Source organism: Prionailurus viverrinus, chromosome D1 (genome assembly GCF_022837055.1).
Source record: "Prionailurus viverrinus isolate Anna chromosome D1, UM_Priviv_1.0, whole genome shotgun sequence".
In the NCBI taxonomy this organism is placed as follows: domain Eukaryota; kingdom Metazoa; phylum Chordata; class Mammalia; order Carnivora; family Felidae; genus Prionailurus; species Prionailurus viverrinus.
The window spans coordinates 84,939,754-84,948,340 of NC_062570.1; the positions used below are offsets into that span (position 1 = coordinate 84,939,754).

Sequence of the window (8,587 nt, forward strand, 5' to 3'; positions counted from 1 at the left end):
CTTAGGAATGCAGTATAATAGTGTACTGAATGGCCACTCTCAACATAACCATGTGAATAGGGGAGGGAAGATTAAAGAATACATTGAATAGAATACATTCCTACTCCTTTATGACTTAGCTCTGATGGCCCTCCTCCAGAAATCACTCCAGATCCCCTTATTGGGTTGAATGCTTGTGTTCCATGCACTCTTACTGCCCCAACCTATATGCCTAATTGTCTAATACTGCCATTAGATTTTTCAGTGATCTGTTTCTGTGTCAATCTTTCATGAACTCTTTGAGGATAAGTGTGTATCACACTATACCCCAAACTCTGAAGATACAAAAACAAAGCAATAATGAATGTTTAAACACCAAAGATTTCTGGAAAAATGAGATGATTACTTCAACTGATATGTGGATTTTATTTCTAAAACTCTTTGTATCAAAAGTCATCATTTTAAACTTTCTCTGGATTCAGTATATATTCATCCTCTTACGTAGCAAAATCAAGCGACTAATGAGATAATTCCAAATCTTAATACATTGTTAGTTTCTCTCTGAAGTAGTTATTAAAAGATAATATATATATTTGATTACATATATTTAAAATCACTTAAGTTGCCCAATATTATGGGGAAAAGCATGTGAAAGCCACACAAATTCCTAATATGCTTAAAGACTTTCAAAACCCAGTTCATTTGACAGTCTATTGACCAATAAGTTCAGTAGAATTCCAATTCATTGGTAGAAGCATTCTCTATCCTGCCCCAAAAAGCAGGAAAAGGTAATATTTTTCTCACCACTGTCAAGGAATAGATCAAATATGTGTAAAAAAAATTAATAAGAGGTAAAACAGTAAGGAGAAACTTGGTGAAAATTGGCAAAACAATGTTCTGCTCTCCCTCTGCTGGCTCCTAGGCAGTATTGCTGTACAAAGATCCACCCGAAGGCCTAAGGAGGGTTCTCTCATGCAATCCCTGAAAATATTTAGAACTGTTCATATTGTTCACCTAAATAAGCCCTACGGCACACCAAAACACCCCCATCAAAACCAACAGTACCTACTCCCGTCACTAATAATGATTAATATAGAAAAGCCAAAACATGTAGACTCTAATAACTTGGGTCCTAATTTTCCAAGAGAGTAATTCAAAGGAGAGTTATATGTAATATTATATTTTCTGGTTTTCTAAGAATATGATCCTTACTCATAGATTGTGTTGTAGGCCGGTAAAGTACAAAAAACAGTGAATTTTGAGTTAGATGATATGGGTATGAGTCTTTTTTCCCCCTATTACTTACTGGTTGTGTAACCTTTAATAATTGTCACTTATATATTGGTTGTATAATATTACTATTTCTGGAGCTGAGTTTTATCAATCTCTAAATGAAGAAGCTGTGCAACAGAATTGTTGGATCCTTTTCCAGTTGTAATATTTTATGATTCTAAGTGCTGTTGAATTACAAAATTTTAATGATTTATTTCTTCTTTTTCTTTATACCAGTTGGGTCATTTTAAGACATAAGTAAAATGGTCTAAACCAATTCTGTGATCATCAGCTTCCCTCCTTGATGTAGTGCCAAATACTGTGGACATGCAAACGAATCTTAATTGATACAATAATGATTATGATGGCAATGAAGAGCCCAGGGATTTTAATTTGAGCCAAATTCTCTACTGGTTATATGGCTAGTATTTTGAGTAGCAGCTGTGAACAGATCTGCATTTCCTTCCCCACGCCACCCCCACAACAGTCTGAAATCTTTGCTTCAAATGAGAAAAACCAGAAGACGCTAAAAATGCAACTTCAATCTGTCCTACTGGACAGTAATTAAATTCCCTATATCACATTTCTTTACATCAATCAACTCTTAAATATTGTTGTAAGGAAGGAGGGTACAAAGTGGTGAGAGGGAAGTCAAGAGATACAGGTTCAAATACTTCTCAGGTTAATATCCATCTTTCAAGATTAGAACATAGCATGCCATGAATGACAGAACATATGTGAGCTGATCATTCCAGTGTTTCCAGATACATTTGGAGGTTCATAAATAGTAACAAGAATAATTATAGCTACCAGTTATTGAGAGCTTACTGTGTGCTAGGCACTTTCTATATATATATGAATGAGATATTACATATGTATGTGAAGGGTATTGTGATATTGTAATCCATAACAAGAAATTTATATTTGGTCTTGGTCTCCTTTCCTGGCAGGAATTTAAACTCTTGTAATTTCCTAAGTGGTAAGTGTGATTAAAGTGTCTTTTGTGATTCATAACAAGCCCCTTATAACCACACCATAGTTTATGTTAACAAAGGGACTATTGAAAAGCCACAAAGGTTGGGGAGGGGGGGGGGGGTGGTTACTCTCTCTACCTCTGGGAGGGAAATGGAACTGGAGATTAAGTTTAATCATCACTGGCCAATGATTTAATCAATCATGCCTACTTAATGATGCCTCCATAAAAACCCGAAAGCATGAGGTTCAGAAAATCTCCCGGGCTGGTAAACACTTGTAAGGTTCTAAGAAAGTGGTGTGCCCCAGAGAGGGCATAGAAGTTCTCTGTGTCTCTTCCCACATTTGTCCTATGCATCTCTTAGACTGGTGGTTCCTGTTACACCATTTTCTTTAAAAAAAAAATTTTTTTTAATACTTATTTTTGAGAGAGAGAGAGAGAGAGAGAGAGAGAGAGAGAGAGAGAGAGAGACTGAGCATGAGCAGAGGAAGGGCAGAGGGACAGGGAGACACAGAATCTGAAGGAGGCTCCAGGCTCTGAACTGTCAGCACAGAGCCCAACACAGGGCTCAAACTCATGAACCGCTAGATCATGACCTTAGCCAAAGTTGGACACCTAACCAACTGAGCCCCCCAGGCACCCCTACACCATTTTCTAATAAACTGATAAACTGATAATCTATTAAGTAAAATGTTTTCCTGAGTTGTGAGCTATTCTAGCAAATTAATTGACCTAAGAAGAGAATGATGGGAACCTCTGATTTATAGCCAGTGGGTTAGAAGCACAGCTAACAAGCTGGATTTATAATTAGCATCTGAAGTAGGCAAGGGGCAGTCTTTTAGGACTGAACCCTTAACCTGTGGGACCCCACACAATCTCCCAGCTGGTGTCACAGAATTTGTGTATCTGTTAGTACTGCTGCAGCATTAATTGTGTCTCCATTACCTAAAACTTAGTCACCAAAGAAATCACAGATTTTTTTGTATCAAATTAAAGTTGTTACAGATATCTCAAAATATCATTTATATTCATCACTACTTTGAAATTATGGTAGTTATTAGATTTGGTCCTAGACTATGCCATCTTTTGCATTCTTTTAAACATATCTGCAAATTTTTTTATATTCCTCCCATCAAGAGGTGTAAGCCATGCTCCCACCTCTTGAATCTGGACCAAGTTCAATGACTTGCACATAACCAACAGAATGAGGTAGAAGTGACAATATGTGACCCCAGGGGATAAGTCATAAAAGGCAAAGCAATTTTCACCTTGCTTGCTGGAACACAAGCACCAGGAGCTCTGAACCACCATGTAATAAATCCAGCCACCCTATGGCTACTATGCTGTGAAGAAAACCAAACCAGCCTAAGCAGAGACCACATGGAGAGACCTGAAAGACAGAGAAAGTGAGCAAGCTGGCCAGGCTCCACCTGGTCTTATTTCAATTGGTAGAAACAACTGGTATTACAATTGGTGTTACAAGGTTTCTCTTCTATGGTTGATGGAACACAAACTATTCCCAGCCCTGTGTAAGCATCAGAAATTGTTGGGCCTGTGGCTTTTGGTGGTCCTTTCCCAAGTCTCATGAAGTTTCAGTCTTCCATTGTGCAGATCAACACTCAGCCAAAGAACAAGGGGAAATCACACCTGACCAGACAGACCTCCGAGACTCTCTCTCTGTCTCTTACTTTTCTATCTTCCCATTGGCTTCCTTCAATTTCCATCTCTGTCTCTTTCACTCATGAAACCACTGGTTTCTGTTTAGGTTCCTCCCTGCTCTGTGTCCTGAACACTGCCTCCAGGCAGCAAGCTGGAGTCATTGTAGGACTTCCCTTATTTCTCTTCTCTCAGGGATCACAATTCTGTATTGCCTGTTGTCCAATGTCTGACAACAGTGACTTCATATATTATGCCCAATTTTCTAATTGTTTTGCAGGGAGAACAATTCTGCAAATGCAGAAATTCAAATATAACTGTTAAAATTTACATAAAAAGCTGAATTATGCTGTCTGATCTTAAATTCATACTTAAAAGTACAAAACCCCTCATACTATATTATTAATTGCAAAAAATTTTGAAAATGTTCTCAGTGGTAGCTGTTATCTCTAACTTTCCACTGTTTAGCTAGGCATATTTTGGCTTCTTCACTGAAAGAGCTCTCATCACATGATCTATGACCACCCTTATTACTATAGCTAAAGCTTATACTTTAGTTCTTTTCTTACTTGACCTTCTACAGCTGTGAGATACAATATGGTAGCCACTAGCCACATGTAGTTCCTGAGTACTGGAATTGTGGCTAGTTCAAATTAAAGGTGCTGGAGGTATAAAATGAATACCAGATTTCTAGGACTTTGCATGAAAAAAAAGGATGCAACATGGCTCATTAATTTTATATTAATTACATGTTAAAATGTTTTAGATATAATGGATTAAACAAAATATACTTCTAAAATTAATTTCACCTATTTCTTTTTACCTGTTCACTACTGCAACAACAACAAAAAATTATTATCTACGTGACTTGCATTATACTTCTAATGGCCAGTACTGCTTTATAGCAACCTCTTGTACTAATAACACCCCTGCTTGCAATTCTCTCCTTCCATGGTTTTTGGGACTCTGCTCTTCCCTACTTTTCCTGAGACCAAAAACTATCATTCTCAAATTCTGGCATGCTGCAAGATCACCTAATTGCTTGCCAGAAATGCAGATTCTTAGAGTTTACCTGCAGACTCTAATTTAATCTGGCACAAACATTTCTTATTAAGATAAGAAAATTCTGGGGCACCCAGATGGCTCAGTTGGTTAAGTGTCTGACTTTGGCTCAGGTCATGATCTCATGAGTTTGAGCCCTGTATCAGGCTCCCTGCTGTCAGCACAGTACCCACTTCAGATCCTCTGTTCCCCTTGCTCTCTGCACCTCCCCACTCATTCATTTTCTCTCTCTCTCTCTCTCTCTCTCTCCCTCTCTCTCTCTGTCAAAAATAAACATTTAAAAAATTAGGAAATTCTTATCTTCCAGCTCAAATTCTTCTCATCTCCTCTCCTTTTTCCACCTGCTTACTGTACATTTTGGGGATGTCTCAAACTTAACATATCCAATGTTTAATTCTTTATCTCCATTTTCCCTAACCTATTTTTCCCTTTGTCCTCCTCAGTTTGTCCTCCTTTGTCCTCCTCAGTAACCCAAGCTCAGTTACTCCTAGTTACCAAGTTACTCATTCTCTTTCTTCCTCACATCTATATATAATCAGTTATAAAATCCAACTAAATTGAATTGCTTAACCTCTATCCTCTCTATGCTTCCTTAAATCCCTTACTTGAGGGGGATCCCTTACTTCTCAGTCTTGGGACTACTGATATTTTAAGCCAGACAGTTCTCTGTTGTGAACAACGCTTGGCTTGGGGCAGCCAAGCGACAGTGGCCTTCATCTGAAGTCGAAGAGCTGCACCCAAAGTACTGAAGTATAAATCGATGTGACGGACGGAGACGATGTCTGAGATTTGCCGCGAAGTGGAAAGAGTGCGGTGCACCTGAGGACATTTTCCAAAGGCAGCCGCAGCCCCTGCTCTGCCTCCCGTTCTCCCGTGTGACCTTGATGGCCCTCCCACCTGGGCGGGGCCTGTAGCTTCTCCTTAAATCTCAGCCAGCTTGACATTTTCTTGTAACCAATAGAAGGTGGAGAAAAGTGGTTTGTGAGGCTGGGCCGGGAAAGGCGATGCCGTCCCGCCTTGCTCTCGGGAACGCAGACCTTCTTGTGCATTGTAGGATGCACAGATTGGTCTTGTGCATTGTAGGATGTTTGTAAGTTTCCCTGTCCTGGGGCACCCGGGTGGCTCAGTTGGTTAGGGTTCCAACTTCGGCTCAGGTCATGATCTCCTGGTGCATGAGTTTGAGCCCCGCATTGGGCTCTGTGCTGACAGCTCAAAGCCTGGATCCTGCTTCGGATTCTGTGTCTCCCTCTCTCTGCCCCTCCCCTGCTTGTGCTCTCGCTTGCTCTAAGAATAAATATTTTTAAAAATTAAAAAAAAAAAAAAAAAGAAGTTTCCCTGTCCTCACCCCAGTATTTATCAGTAGAAACCCCTAGTTTGAACAATGAAAAATGTGTCCAAATATTACCAAATGTATTTGGGGGCAGGGGGATCACCTCTAACTCCATAGAACCACTGCCTTGGTTGATTGAGGCCCTCATTATTGATCAGCTGCATTAGGGCAAGAGATTCCACCTGGCCCTCCTGCCCAGGCCTGTACCTCTTCCCTATTTTCCACTCTCCTTATAGTTTTACACTTTTCTTCAGTATAAAATGTAGTATCTTTAATATGTCATAAAAAGGGCACTATCTGTCCTCTACTTACCTCTCCAGCTTCTCACTCCAACTATACTGAATTCCTTGCAGTTTCCTTAAGGATGGAAGAAAGTCATAAGAAGTGTTAGTCACAAGAAGTGCTAAGTACACTAGTAGCTTATGAGACAAATGCAAACCTCCTAGGATGTTTTATATATAGAATATGAGTAACTATGTACTTTCTGAAACACAGGCAGAATTGTGTTAAATATACATAGTAAGTTAGTAAACTATAAGGCATGCCAAAGCTAAATAAAAAATATGATGGAAGAGGGTCATTTATAGTCAAACAGGGATGGAAAAACTAAGGTATGAATAACTCTGCCATCTCTGGGACGAAAGCTTCGTCAGCCCTAAATTAGCTACCCACAAGTGACACCTAGTATAGTCTCATATGTGCTCTATCCAAGAAATGCAAATAAAATCAGCGCCTGTTCATCAAGCTAATTAGTAGGCTCTGGCTGTGGCCAGGCCTGTTTCCTTATATCTATCCAACAGAGTAGATGTGTGTCATTGGCCCAAAGCACTTTCTGCCTGTAGGCCTTCTTGCTATAACCCCATCTCTAGTCCTCATAAGCATATCATCAGTGGAAAAGGCGGATGTGGCAGAGAGAACATACGAACATCGCATAACTCATGATTCAGGTGATGTCGTCCTTCTACATGTTTACACCCCATCCTAAGTGTGTCAACTCCAACTCTTTCCCCTGCCTGGGTATTTAAGTTGATTTAATAAACCATGTTTTTCAAGTATCTTAATGTGGTCTGTGAGCCTTCTGTTTCATTACCATTAGGATGGCTTAATTAGTAGTGTACTTGGAGGTCACGAGTGCATCAAGTTAGTTTTCTACACAACAGCTCAGTTCAAGCATTAATCTCCTTACTGAATGCCCCTGCTTTCATGTATCTCATTATATCCTGTTCATATCCTTGTGTTTCTATCATGGTATTTATCACACCACACTGTGATTAACTGTTTACTCCTCTGTCACTAGGCTGTGAGTTCTTTCAAAGTAGAGATAGATTTTATTCTTTTTGTCTCATTATTCCTTAGCAAAGCACCAAACACAAAGTAACAAAAGAACTATTGAATGCGACCTCTTGCAGACACAGCTGAGGGGATTATCTCTTGATTTTTGCCTTTCTCCCATTCCCTAGTTCTAAGATTGACCCAGCCTGGTTGCAGAGCAGGGGAAAAAAAAAAAAAAAAAAAAAGTGGTAGGAAGGGCCATAGGCTCACTGCAGAAAACAATTTACAGTAGGTGTGTTTTGTATCACAAACAAGCTGGGGCCTTGGTGGACCTTATCTTCTTTCCCGGTCTCACATTTTTCACTTGGGTGGTCAAAAAAACAATAGTTTGGGTGCTTTCCTCCCTCCTATCCCCACCTGAAAATGGTTGAAGGCTGAGTCTTCAGTCTAAGGGATCACAATCTCTCAAAGATTCTAGATGAATAATACCCACTCCAAAAACTGAGCGCCTAAACTGTGGCAGACAATAGGGATACAAGAAATAGTTTGAACTGTTTTCTTCCCTCAGAAAATTTACAAGCATCTTCCTGGAGACTACATTTTACTCCAAGTAATAAACATAGCTATTTCTATTGTTTGTAATTTAAAAAGATGCATTTTGCAATATATTTCGTTTGAACAAAAATCACACAAAACGTGAGACTATAAATAAAGGGTCTGTTCGTGACGTTCTTGTAACTCATTCACTTCTCCAGGGATCAAGAGGAATGGGGTGCAAAAATTTGGCCTCACGAACAGGCATAGGAATTTGCGAACACAATCCAAGTCAGCCGAACCTGTATCTCCCAAGAAATAGCCCCAGGGAGCTCCCAATTCCCTAACCTCACAAAACAAACGCAAAACCGAGAGGACTCCTGAAGCAACCATTGCCTCACCTTGCATATTCCGCCAATTAACACCGCCCAGCCCATTCCGCGCAGGAGGCGGGCCGGGCTCGGATCCGCTCTAGGCTTCTATCGGGCGTCGCTTTATGGTAGCGCTGA

At 39.9% G+C, this 8,587-nt stretch overlaps 1 long non-coding RNA gene across 1 annotated transcript in view; it reads right to left on the minus strand.

Moving 5' to 3' along the window:
* LOC125146638 (uncharacterized) overlaps nt 1-8,510 on the minus strand; it is a 198,739-nt gene extending 190,229 nt beyond the window's left edge. Inside the window, exons 1-2 of the long non-coding RNA XR_007144829.1 lie at nt 8,480-8,510; nt 6,585-6,629 (exon numbers count right to left, since the gene is read on the minus strand). This is a non-coding gene — a long non-coding RNA (uncharacterized LOC125146638). The remainder of the gene's footprint in view (nt 1-6,584; nt 6,630-8,479) is intronic.
* Nucleotides 8,511-8,587: the final 77 nt, after the last annotated feature.